The 14,308-nt window shown below is 39.3% G+C and overlaps 1 protein-coding gene across 1 annotated transcript in view; it reads left to right on the forward strand.

The window, feature by feature from the left end:
- The window catches only part of LOC121922729 (pro-neuregulin-1, membrane-bound isoform-like), a 651,075-nt gene that overhangs the window by 255,275 nt on the left and 381,492 nt on the right, over window positions 1-14,308 (forward strand).

Genomic DNA, 14,308 nt, shown 5'->3' on the forward strand with positions numbered 1-14,308 from the left:
CTTTGATGTATGGTAAAAATACCTTCCCTTTGGGTAGTTGTTTGTCTTCACCCCTATGGGTTTTTCTGGGTCTGGCATCCTTTCTGATGTCTGAGCTAGAGTAACCATTAGCCTGTAGAGCCCAGTTGAGGTGCTTCAGTTCATCTTCCAGGAAGTGGGATTCACAGATCCTTTTGCCTGGTCTATCAGTGTTTTCATTGTGCTTCTTTTTTGTCCTGGGTGATGGTTGAAGTTCTTGAGCAGTTATCTGTCCATGTGTGTAGGTTTTCTGTATACTGTATAACCCAACTGTTCATTTCGCGGATGACCAGGACATCCAAGAATGGTAATTTTCCTTCCTTTTCTTTTTCTATCGTGAAATAGATGTGGATTAATCAGTCTGATTCCAGTCCATGTCACTTTGATATGTGTTCACAGAGAAATCTGCCTCTTACTGGGATATTGATATTATTGCAGATGGGGCTCTCACTGCAAACAGCAGCCCCATGCCCTCCTATTTCCCCTTCTATAACATGGATTGGTACAGGAGATGTGATGTCTTTTCCATATCCTGATCCACCTCTGTTTGGGGGAGTTCAAAAACCTTCATTGAAACTGGCATAAGATGATGCTTCATTTTAAACCAATAGATGTTAATGCTACTGAGGAGAGAGGGAGAATGAGATGTGTTCACTTACATTGTTACATGTAGTTCTAAGCTCTCTGTCTCTCGCTTTCACTCAGAGTCTTGTGTTGGAACTTTAAATTCAAGATAATGTGTCCATGTAACAGACACAATCTTATGGGAGCTTTTGGAGTGTTAAAAGGAAAATGGAATAAATTGTCTGGAAGGATATGTATTGGAGGACATGAAGAATACACTGCATTTAAATCACTTGGTTAAAGCCTGGAGCGTTGCTTGAAAGAAGAGATTTTTCATTAAAGATTTTAGAAGAGTTCTATATGTAAGTGCTATGTGCAGAGCAAGAGTAAGAGACAGAGTGTAAATTCTCTTTTCCCATCCAGCCTCAACTAATACAGACTTACATTACTATTGTCCTCTTAAAATTATTTTGAGCTAAAATGTCATTTGTCTGATATTTCCTCAGGCTTATCAGCATACCTGCCTACAACATTATTCAGAACATGCCATGTCCTTCTTTCCTGGTAGTTAGTTCTCAGAAGAATATTTGGTAACACAGATACTTGCATCCCCTCTCCCTCTCTCTCGCACACAAATTACATTGTACAACTGACTGATATGCAGTGGCTAAAGGAACAGAGTAATATGCCAAACAATGTAACTTTGTAATGTGTGAATAGGGAAGACTAAGACCACAATATGGCTGTCCTATAATAAACAATAAAATATATTCGAAGTAGTATTTTATTTAAAATAATGACAGTTCATTTGATAATTTGATAAAATCATGATAATTCCTTGATAATGATAATTCTGATAAAATAACAATGATTCTTTGGTTCAGCAGAATTTTCAGGGTGAACAGCATATATCACAACAGTGTCGTGGTTATTACAATCCCAGCTTGCTTAGGGAAAAATGGAAATGTGACCTTTCCCAAAAGGGGGCTCAAGAGAAACAAATTAAAGTGTGTGTGTGTGTGTGTGTGTAATTTTGATCCTGCTTTAGCTATGTGAAACTACTGATACAGTAAAACTGTCCTAAATGTTTCATCTGGGGCTGGACAAATGATGCATTAACAGATGTGCATCCAGATTCTCATTGCCTCTGCATCGCCTTTTCAGACTGTTTGCAGACCGTCCTTACAAGATTGGAACACATATAATGATTTTCCACTCACATCATTTCAAAATGTATCCAGTATTATTCCCTGTCCCCTGAAAATAAAACTCAAATAGACCAAATCTTTAGCACGTCACTAACAATAGACTGAATCCAAACATGGTCATTGGGGAAATGCAGGATCTCACGATTGGAGGTTGAAAGAATTTCTCTTCCCCTCCATTCCTTGACTAGGGATTCCTTTTATATTTCCTCTGTGCCCACTGTACATACTTAGAATAGCTCACTTCAGTTCAGAAGTCCTTCCAGAGGCTCCAGAGTGACCCATTTTCACTTGTTTTGATGATTCACTCAATCTGATTTCATTAATGAAATATAATTCTAGCATTTTTCTCCAAACGCCCTTCAAATTCATCACCTCACAGTCAGCACAGCATGGCAAAGAAAGCAATTGGAATGTGGTTTGTATCCCCCAAGGAAAAAAATAACTTCACCAGGACTGCAGTGATGCATTGATTCTTGGCAACAGCTGCTAGGAAGCTATTAGGAGCTGGAGTTAATCATTCTTGATTGTTATTGTCAGTTAGTTCCCATATTCAAAATGCAGAACAGTATCAATATGACTTAGAATGGTTTTATTTCTAGCCAAATCCACTGAAACTGGAATAATTGCTGCTGGGGGTTTCCCTAAAATGAGACGTAAAATTCTAGGCTAAGGGCCCGAACAGACAGGCCAAAATAAAGCTTCTTTGGGTCACGTTGGAAGTATGCTATTTAAATGACACACACACCTTAAGAGTCCAGAAGCTGTGCCAAAGCTGCACTCCAGTCCTTAGGACTGGAGCATGGCTTTGGCGCAGCATATGGCCTCTTAGGATGCATGCATCATTTAAACAGCCTACCTCCAAAGCGACCCGAAGCAGCTTTATTTTGGCCTGTCTGTTTGGGCCCTAAGTCTCAGTTGCTTTGGGCTGATCTGTGTGTTCTGCAAAGGTATATGATGGAGTCTTTCTGGGAGTGTACCACTTCACAGATGTCTGAATTTTCCCAGCAATTAAGTCTGTTGTGGATTTCCTTGAATGCCTTCTTTAATGAGATGAGAAGAAAAGACTGCTGAATGTTCACAGACTCACTATAAACAACAGAAAATGAGTACATGTATAGAATGATAATGCTTGATACACCATAGAGCAGGTGTCTTGTACAATGACAACTCCCATGGATGTAGTGGCATCATTAGGGTTGGTGTCACCTGGTGTGGTAACTCATGGTGTCACCCTCCCCATTGGCCTCCTTCCATACCACACCACACAGAATCATTAGTAATGTTTTTTGTACTAATGTTACTCATAAATCATAATTCCCATATATCACTGAATGTAATGGTAATCGTTGTGACATAAACAACTAGCACAATTAAAATTATACCTTTCAATTACAGTGCCATATGCACAGCCTAAATGCAGTTATATGTAATAGTTTTGTGTGGTTCAAGTGAAAATTTGGTAAAATGTGGCATTTTTAAAGAAAAATGTAACATAATTGTATTAAAAATTAAATTAAAAAAAATTAAACCTGGGGCCTCTTTTTTCTCCTCCCACTGAGCCTTACCCCAGTCACACCATCTTTTCAGCATTTTAAAAGGATGCAGGTGAATGCCACAGCCCATTTCGAAGGCAGATGTTTGGGGAGTAGTGGTGTCACCCACACCCCCTGAATCCCCCTTATGACTCCCCTGCCTGCATGAATGCGCTAAAAGTGTCTTAACTAAGGTTTTTTTCCCACTTGAAATTATTTCCTCTGATTTGGGCAACTACTATCATATATTCCAGACAGGATTAGAAAAGTCTTCCTTGTTGGCATCTGTCTTATATGAGGCACCATGAGCCTTGGTTTGGAAAATCCCACAGTAGACCCTGACCACTGTACTGTCCTGTAGGGAATGAGCAACAGCTAGCCAGTGGATAACATGCGGGCCTGTTTTTGTGATCATGCCTCCAAATCCAGTGCTACGCCACGAAAAACCACATCTTACATTTATAAAAAAACATATGGTAAGACCAAAATTGTGGAATAACCTGCTGGAAAAGATCCATCTTATCACCACCTTAGATGCTTTTAAGAAGGCTGGCAAAATTGATCGCTTCCAGTGGGCCTTCCTAGACTGACACCTGAAGAAAAAATTTAGCCCTGCTGCCTTTAATTGGCCTTCTCCATTTTGCCCATTTTAGGTTAAGTCATTGATGTTATTATTTATTGTTGAATTTTAATTTTATGCTGGGGGATAAGGAATAATGCATTTTATTATTATTTTTTAATTTTATTGTGCTTTGTAATTTTATCTATGCTGTAATCCCACCTCAATCTGCAGCGGGAGGCGGGAAATACAAATAAACCATATTATTATTATTATTATTATTATTATTATTATTATTATTATTATTTCAAGTTGAATAGTGCTTGCAGAGAGGCAAGGGGCTGTCCTGTTCTCTTGAAAGTTCTTAGCTTGCTTCCTGTTGTTTAAGATCTTGGAGACTGATGTCAGGGACTCAACTTGAACAGTGTGCTTTTGTTGAATTACAATTGATTTTATGAACTACTTAAGTGTTTTTAGAGCCCAGCGGCTCTTGCCAGTGTTGCTCACCAATTTTACCTTAAGAAGAAAGATATTCTGCTTCCTGAAGTCTCATAAATTTGTCACAGCGTGACTTGTTTTGTAGCACTTATTTCATCAGTTGAATGAGATGCAAGCTTACAGTGCAGTTGATTGTAATCGTGTTTGATATCTTGCTCTTCACTATACGTTCTCAGATCTATTTCCAGTTCTAAAATGTATTATTATTATTATTATACTTATTTATATCCCGCTCTTTTCCCAAAACTGGGACCCAGAGCAGCTCACAACATTAAAAGAACAATACCGTTAAAAACATAGAAAAGGGATAAATTAAAACAGAATTAAGTTGTTACAATATTAAGATAGATTACTTATTAAAAGAATAAAAATACAGTTAAAAGGACTAAATTTTAAAACACTTTAACAAATGATACAACGCTCTATGCTGGTCCTTTAAGAACATTCTGTTTTTAAAAGCCTGCCTGCATAAGAAGATTTTTACTTGGCAGCGGAAGGCCAATAAGGAGGGGGCCATTCTGATTTCCCTGGGAAGAGAGTTCCAGAGTCTAGGGGCAGCCACAGAAAAGGCCCTCTCTTATGTCCCCACCAACGATGGACCTTATCGCACACACATTCTGGGGACAGAAAGAGGATGTTTGTGTGTGTGCATGTGCTGCAGAAAACGGAGATTACTTTCCGTCAGCAAAAAATCATGCCCGTCAGGACTGGACGCGAATGGGGGCGCGCCAGGGGACGGAACAGGGCCTCTTGGAAGACGTATTCATGTGCGATAAACTCCATTTTCTGCAGCACGCACATGCACACAAGCGTCTCCTCCTGTCCCCAGAACGTTTAAAATTGTGTGTGTGATAAGGTCCCACGCTTGTGATGTTGGTGGGACAGAGAGAAGGTCTCTCTAAAGGATCTCAGGGCCCACTCTGGCTCATAGAGGGAGATGCTGTCTGCCAAATAGCTTGGACCTGAGCCATAAAGGGCTGGATCCAAACTTAATTAGATTTAGAGTGGACCAGATAATATCAGTGGAATTTAAATTTTAGTGGGTCTGCTCTAGAAATCATGATTTTAATGGAATAATTCTGAACCTGTGAAGTCGAAGGCTTTCATGGCCGGCATCCAGAGATTTTTGTGGGTTTTTCAGGCTATGTGGCCATGTTCTAAAAAAGTTTCTTCCTGACGTTTTGCCAGCATCTGTGGCTGGCATCTTCAGAGAATGCTTGCTTAGAATGGACTTGGGTATATATATTGTGTGACCTGGAAAGGCAGGAGTGATTTGCATGATTCTAAACCTTTTATAGTGTTATATTCCACTTTGTATTTAAATTATTACTTACTGCAGTAAGTAACCTTTGCTTGTCTTTTTTAACTTCTTGTAACCATCAGCTGTAGAAATAGAATGACATTAAGCTGGTCTTTTCCATTGTTTCTTCATAAATGTATTCTCATTGAAAATGAACTTGCTTTTTAAAAAAACAAAACAAAACAAAACAAAACTGAATTTGCTGTTTAGTACACCCCGCCACTTCTGCATACACAATGAGATCAGTAGCCCCCAGGCTCCCTTTAACACCACATTTTGTATCAAGCAAAATATTGAATCAACTTTATTGGGCTCCTTAGGTTGGTCTGGCAAATCACAGTAAAAGTTTATGGTGTTGGAAATAATGTAGAAGTGAAGGCATGGACACAACTAAAGAATTCTGTCCAGTCTGGTTGACTGTGTTGTGCTTAGGTTTCTGGAGGGCATTCAAACATAGAATTTAATTATCCCTGCAGTGAAACAAAGCTGAATTCATTTTTTTCAATTTCAAATATATCCTTACATTTGACTACAAAGTTGTCATCCAAAAGGTAAATCCATCCATATATACAAAGATGATAAGCAAGGCCAACTTCAAAATCTTCCAAGTAATGTCCAGTCTTGGTTTAAAGACAGATGGTTTGGTCCTCTGTAGTTTAAAAACCTCTCTTTGTTTCCAGTCACATGAAACACAGAAAAAAAATCTGTGCAAGTTAATTAGTGACAGAAAATGGAATCTTTCAGGGTGGTTATACAAGCTCAGATGTTACTTTGTGATACGCTGAGGTTTGGTTCCAAGATCCCCCATGTCTGGATAACAAAATCTGTGGATGCTCAAGTCCCATTAAAAATAATGACATAGCAAAATGGTGTCCCTTATAAAAATTGGAAAATCAAGGTTTGATATTTGAAATTTCTACTTTTTGGAACATTTTCAAACCATGGATGCTTGAATCTATGTATAAAAAACCTGTGTATAAGAAGGGCCGACTGTATTATTATTATTATTATTAACCTTTATTTATAAAGCGCTGTAAATTTACACAGCGCTGTACATACAATCTTTTTAATTGGATGGTTCCCTGTACATCCTCTTATAGACAAGTTACAACATATGTACAGTTCTTTTGATTTCATTGGCTACTGATCAGTTTCTTTTTATAAAAAAAAAATTATTATCACACAACTTTTAATAATATAAAATAACATAAATGGGAAAATACACCTAAACACTACAAGCGAATAATATCTGGATAGGATGTTAAATTTGGGAACATGTGCAAGTGCAAAGGTCTAAAAATTATCCACTGGTGGTATGGCTTTTATTACTCCTTCTCTCTTCCCCACTGTATTCCCATCATAGATCTTGTATTAGGTCTTCTTTGGCCTAGAATGTATTTAGTAAATTTATCTTGGGATATTTGCCTCCAAACAGACCAGCTTGGTGAGGGGTACTATCCCATCATTAAATGGCAAGTGGGTAACATACTGATTAACCTACATTGTATTGTGTTTTGAAAAAGCCCAAACATATATCCTATGGCAGTGTTGTTAATATTTTAAAGAAAAGTTTGCACTATACATTGTAATATATTATACTAAAACTAGATGTCCAAATTTTTAACATGGAGCTGAACCTTGCATGCAGCGTGTTAGACATGCTGTTTTGGCCTGTTTTGGTTTCCTTTAATTATATTTGCATTCATTTTTATGTTGTTTCCATTTGAATGCTTTTCCCCCCAGAAGAAGGTTATGGCCCCAAACACATCTGGATTTGCTGTAAACCTTGCTACACATTCTGTAATTTGTTCTCTACTGTTCTCATTTGATACTCTTGTTACTTTGACTGTTTCTCAGTTTAGAAGAATCAGCAAAGATATACTGTCTGGTACTGTAGATTGGATTCATCGCAGTGCTTAGAAATGTTATTTTTGAACTACAAATCCCAGACTCCCCCAGCCAGGGAATCTGGGAGTTATAGTCCAAAAAAGTGCATTTTTACAATTAAAGTTCTGATTAGTTGCATAGTTTGGAAGCTGTTTACTGCTGATAGCATGAGCTTTCCATATGGGCTAAGGTTTCACGTTTGAAACTGGTTATATTTCATAGTATGCTGGCTTAGATTCAGCCATTAGCTAAGCCACTTGAGCCATGGCATCAATTGATTTCCACAGAAGCTTCTCAGATGTACTGTCGGACAGAACTAACTCCGTATTGAACCACTGGCTTCAGTCTGATCCATGTAAAAGTTTTAGGAAGGAAGTTCTGACAAGTTTATTTGATTTGCTTATCCCTGGCATAAGAGCTACTTGCTATCTTGGAGGGAGGAAATCCTTGAATAGATATTCAAGTTATTGTACTTGGGTGTAGAAATTCACCTACAAGCAAATTTCATAACCAGTAAGTTTAGCTTCTCTTTTGGTGGCTGGGAAAAAAAGAACTCTGGAATTTGTAAATGGAAATTTCTAGGGCACCCTGGAATGATTTATTTGCTAGCTTTGAGAAGGCTGAATTACCCTAATCCATCAACGTTTAAAGCCTGTACTCCGGATGTCATTGAAAATATTTAGGAGATTCATGGTTAGGTTGGATGCCTAACCTTGCAATGGTGCACATTTGCTTCAGGTTCTCATGTGAGACAACAAGGAAATGACATTAGTTCTCATTAACTCTATTGGTATGCACAGATTTATATCTGCATATCTACATATATCCTGCAACATATTTTACTACAGCAATTGTTCTTATATTAAAGAATTCATATCTATGCATTTGAAAATCAGGATCCAATGCTTTTCTCCAAATAGAACATAAGCCCAAAGGCTTTTAAAATATATTTCCATCACTGTAAGGCCTATAGGGCTCAGATTTTAGGGCCTGAACAGTCAGGCCAAAATAAAGCTGCTTCGGGTCACTTTGGAGGTACAGTATGCTGTTTAAATGGCACACACATCTTAAGAGGCCAGAAGCTGCGCCAGAAGCTTCGGTGTGGCTTCCGTCCTCTTAGGATGCATGCCGCATTTAAACAACATAATAATAATCACATCCAAAGTGACCCAAAAGCAGCTTTAGTTTTTTCGCTGTTTTTTCGGGCTATGTGTCCATGTTCTAGAAGAGCTTTATTTTGGCCTGTCTGTTCAGGTGCTTTATCACTTTTTAACTTACTAGCTGTTCATGATCTAAGCAGAGATATCACCTCTCTCTCTCTCTCTCTCTCTCTAATGTCACGGTATGCCCCCTTTCCCACTTGGAACATGACCCCATTATTACTCACCTATGCTTTTAAGAGCTTCTTGGCACAGGCTTAGGGACTCAACAGACTGCCCCTTTCCTCGCCAGATCAGGGATGCAGCAAGTGTACTGCAGCCCCAATCTTGCCATTCCGTGACACAAAAAGAAGCTGAAAAAAGTGGCTTCTTTTTACAGCATAGAAAGCAGCTATGGTTGCAGCTTATTTGGCACAGAGCATGTAAACACTATAAATGTCTGGTTAGGAGGACAGCGTGGGGACGGAGTTGGGGTGGCCATGCCTGTGTGTCAAACCCCTTAGTGTACATCTATACTGTAGAAATAATGCAGTTCAATGGCACTTTAACTGGCATGGCTCCATTCTACAGAATCCTGAGATTTGTAGTTTTGTGAGGCAGCAGTACTCTTTGTCAGAAAAGACTAAAGAACTTACAAAACTACAAATCCCAGAGTTCCACAGGATGGAAACAATGCACTTAGTGATGTCAAACTGCATTATTTCAACCATGTAGATGTACTCCCAGTTTGCCAGTTGTGTTAAGCCCATCAGAAATATATTTTATGTCCATAATGTCCACAACCAGCCTGCTCATGTACACTAGGGTTTAAAACTGAGTTGTGAATTCTAGTTTATTTGCTATGAGTTAACTACAGTTCTGATTTTGCTTGTCACAGGAAGCTATACTTAACTGAAACTTTCTCAGTTTCCTTTTCTACTCATACAAATCAAAGAGCAAATTGGGAGCAATTAGACTACAGTAACCAAGCCTCTGCTCATGGGCACTGTGGTTTCTTGAGCCAGGATTGATGGCTTCATATTGTGCACAAACTGGGCTACAGACATTCATCAGTGGAAGCATTCCCCATCACGTCATATCCATTGCAGGAAATGTCTTCTGGATTGCTTTCAAAGACACAGAAGTACAGCCAAATTGTTAATTTTTAAAGGCAGCAGTCCTACTGATATGTTTGGCTATTTTTTAAAAATGACTGCTTTAAACTAATTTATGCTGCTCTACTGTGAATAGTTCAAGAGTTTCAGCACTCTTTTGGAGGCCAATTATGAGCTAGAGAGTTTGTGTAATATCTACATCACTGATTCTAGGTTCTCATTTATGTGAATGTAACACATTCACCATTCTTGGCTATGCTCTCCAACTGTCCTGATGTGACAGGGACATTCCCAATTAATCTTCTGCCATCCCACTTTTTGAGCTGCTTTTAAAATGCCCCAGTTTCTCTCTCTTCTTACCCCTTTCCCCATTTGTCCTCAGCTTACTCCAGTTGTTGCAAGCTGTTCAAACTGAAAAAGCAGTTTGTATTAAATTAACATAGTGTGGAGGGAGATGACAGGAGGTGGGACAAACATTGCCCTTCCCAGTAGGCTGAAGGAAAAGCAAACTGCTACATTTTCTCCTTAGCTTGTGTATTCATCCTCATTAATAATGTTTGCCATCCTGACCACATTTTGGGGTTGCTTGGCATCATGTGTCCCGATTTTCATTTGTGAAATGTTGAAGGTTTGTTGTTTTTATTTTGTGCTCTTAGTGTGGAATTGTAATTGCAAATCCTCCCCTCCCAGTGTGCACACACCCTCCTAAAAACAACCCAAACAACCTCCCCTGACACTTTTCATAAGAGATTACTGTTCTATATATATGTGCTCTTGACTCAGCGCCCTCTCATTGACTCAATGATAAAAAGTAACATCTATGTACTTAATTTTCCAGTTAAAATTAATGGTACTTAAAGATGTTTGATGTTGACAGTACTATACCCAGTACTGGTAAGTGTTCATTACAGGAACTATGTGCCAGAAACTCTTTCACACTTGAAATGAAGACTAGAGGCCTACTGCCAATCTCACCAACACACGGTTAAGAAAAACTTGCTTCTCTGCATTTGTGTGTGCCTATGATCTCTGGCAGTCAATACATCATCATAATAGGTACCCATTTATTTCTAAGGAACTGATTTTATTATTATCCTGAGTTGACAGAAATTCAATGACAAGTCTTTGAGCTGAACTTAGGAAAGTATTACATGAGGGAAAGGTACATTTATGTGGGTGGGTGTATCACCCTTGCTAGCAGTTTTACATTCAGGATAAACCTTAGCTTAGATTTTAGATTAATCGTCTATGATATGAAGCACGTTGCAAACATATGATCATGTTGGTTTGCAAGGCTTGTATTACTGTTATCTCTCCTTGCAGAGTTTAAAAATGCATCTTGAATTATAAGCAAACTCAGTTTTCAAAGCAGTAAGCTGCCCGAGAGTGTCTGAAAATTATAGGGACTGTTTTTGTTCTGTTCCTGAATAGACAATGGGCATAATCTATAAAGTGAAGTATTTTCCAGTGAAAACACTTTAGCATCCTTGACAAACCTTTCCATAAAATCAATGAAACTTTAGCATGCTGAACTTTGGCTGCATAAAGCCCATTGTTTTCCCTTGCTTACTACACCATTGGTTATCTTTTTCTTCTTTTAAAAATAAAGCATCTACTGTTCATAGTCCCCACAAAAGCAGAACTTGATAAAGTTGTTCTTGGACTATGTAATGTTACTTAAGTTGTTATACAGTATAGCTCATGTCTCTGTTGTGTTGTTGTTCTGTGACTTCAGGTTGTTTCCAATTTATGGTGACATAAAGTGAATCTATCACAGGATTTTATTAGCAAGTTTTATTCAGAAGAGGTTGGCCACTGCCTTCCTCTGAGGCTGAGAGAGTGTGACATACCCAAGGTTACGCAGTTCCTCTCCATGGGCAAGTGGGAATCTGAATCTTGGTATTCCAGAGTCCAAATCCAACACTCAGACCATTACACCATATATCTTTCAGTACAGTATTGTAATTTGGTAAGTAAGGCCAGAACTGTGTATGAGAACTAATCAGCAACTGTGGAATGTCTAGCGCAGAATGTACATTTGCATATAGATAGATTTGGTTACAGTGCGGATGTTGGAGGTGAAGGTGTTATTTAAACTAGGATTTGAGATCAAAACTGTTAGATGAGGGAAAGAGACTGTGGGGAGGGGATTTATTTTTGTTGCCTAGGACATAGGTCTGTAGCAGACCACTGATGATAGAAGATATTTGTAACCCAATGTTAACATGCTAGAAAGTGACTAGGAGTTGAATATTATACATATAAGTCGCAATCATTATTGTTAATTATAACCACACCTCCTGCCTGGTTGTTTCTACCAGAGATACAGTTAAGTAGAAATGGAAAGCCTAACTGTATACGTTATAAAAGGTTAAGAGATTAAACTTGTTGGAAGGAGTGTATGAAGGCATTTGTCACTGTCTATAACTAAGAAATGTGTGAGGTGGTGATTCAAGGTGAATGTACCACACACTATAACTCACAGAACCTCCCATTCTGGTTTCCAGTGGGTTACATTGTAGTCTGGGGATGATGATGGTGGTGGTGGTGGTGGTGGTGGTGGTGGTGGTGGTGGTGGTGATGATGATACTTCTCCACATCACAAACAAACTTTCCCAATCTTTGGCAAGATTTCCTTTGTTGTGTATTTTTGAACTGCATATTTTATTGACAATATATGTCCCCTTTCAAACTGACACTGCCAGTTGGGTACTGACTGCACCCAAGCTGATACCCAAATGTTTTTTGCGGTGTTGAAGGTCACTGAACCCTCCCACATTACCTGGCCCTCCATTCCCATCTCAAGGAATGACATTGGCATCCTATCGAGACACCCTGGGATGTCTGCAACTGCTATGGGTGCTTGGTTCTGAAGTCAGAATGAGGTGACCAGTGACTATCCCATGGCTGGGCACCTCATTTTGACCTCAAAGCAAGTGACTGGCAACAGTGGTAGATGCACCAGGTGGCTCAGTGGGACAGCCATACAGACAGCTGCCCTGGCATGGGAATGGGGGGCTCTAGCAATCTGTTTGGATGTTGCAAATCCTACCATATTAACTCTGTGTGAGGTTGCCAGAATCAACTGTATAGATCTTTCTCACCTGACTGTTGTCTACCCGAGTGGCAATCAGGTGGAAAGTTGGATTGGTGCCAGCCATGTAGTATTGACAACTCTTCTATAGACATATGGCAGGTACTATGAGAAAACATTGCCCTTATCTGTAAGTGTACATGCAAAAGGAGCCTCTTGGATCACCCCAGCATGTAGCTAGTAAGTACTTTGCCATGCATCAGGTGAAAAATTACTTTCCATATATGCCTTGGGTGGCAAAGAAATGCACCACCATCTTTTAAAATAATTCTTTTAGAAAACCTCTAGAATATTGATGTACACACAGACACAGACACAAAAGAGGGCTGCTGTGGCTGTCTTTCTGAGACTACACATGCCAGCTTAATGGAAATAGGCTGTCATCTAGAATCAGCTATATTTGCAAGACAAAAGCAGACTTTGATATGTCTTTCCTGGGTAAAAGCAGAGTTGTTTCATGAAGAGAAAGGTTGTGATGGATTTTGCTGCTTTCATGCCTGAGCATAAATCTTTTAATAAATGTGCTCATTTGAGCTGCATCCAACATTAAGCAAGCAGATTTTCATCCAAGTCCAGTAAAAGACCATTTTTGTTTGTGTCTATCCCTTCATATATACCCCAGTCCTCCTGAACAGATTTGGGAGGATGACAAAGGAGGTACCTCTACTTCTGGCATGATTATTGATAGGTGGGCAGAACTCAATAGCATGATCTAGCATAACTACTAGTAGCTTTTTGATTTGGTTGACTAAGGGAACAACTAAATTTCAGAAATATGAATGGTATGAGTAAGTATATAGCAATTCCTTCTTTCTCTCCTTTTCTCTTTCATAATACTAAAGCCTGAAGTTGCTCAAAGAAAATCCACTTCAAAGGAATTTGGGATTCGTATAGGCTGAGATCATTGAGGTGGGAGGTGGCAGTGGGGGATGAGAGGCTAGCATTTGTGGCAGACTCTTTATGCCTTCATTTGGTACATGAAGAGGGTTCATATGAATCCCTTACTACAGTGATGACAAATCTTTTAGAGACCAAGTGCCCAAACTCAAAGGCGTTCCCACACCTGGGGTTGCCCTATGTTGGGGAGCAGGACTTCCAGGAGGACAGGATTTCAGAGGGTGAGACTTCCACCTTCTGGGGGCAGGACGTCTACCTTCTTAGGGTGGGACCTCCAGGTGCGGGACTTCCCTGGAGACAGCTGAAGGCACAGGAGGACAGGGGGAAGAAAAGTCAACCTTTTGACTTTCCATGCACCCTCAGAAATGGCTGTGCATGCCAGAGAGGGCATGCATGCCATAGGCTTGCCACTACGGCCTTACTATGTTCAAAACAGACAGGAGAAAGTACTTTATACACTGGGCTACTGGTTTATGAGATTCACTTCTACAAGGTGT

This window comes from Sceloporus undulatus, chromosome 2 (assembly GCF_019175285.1).
Source record: "Sceloporus undulatus isolate JIND9_A2432 ecotype Alabama chromosome 2, SceUnd_v1.1, whole genome shotgun sequence".
In the NCBI taxonomy this organism is placed as follows: domain Eukaryota; kingdom Metazoa; phylum Chordata; class Lepidosauria; order Squamata; family Phrynosomatidae; genus Sceloporus; species Sceloporus undulatus.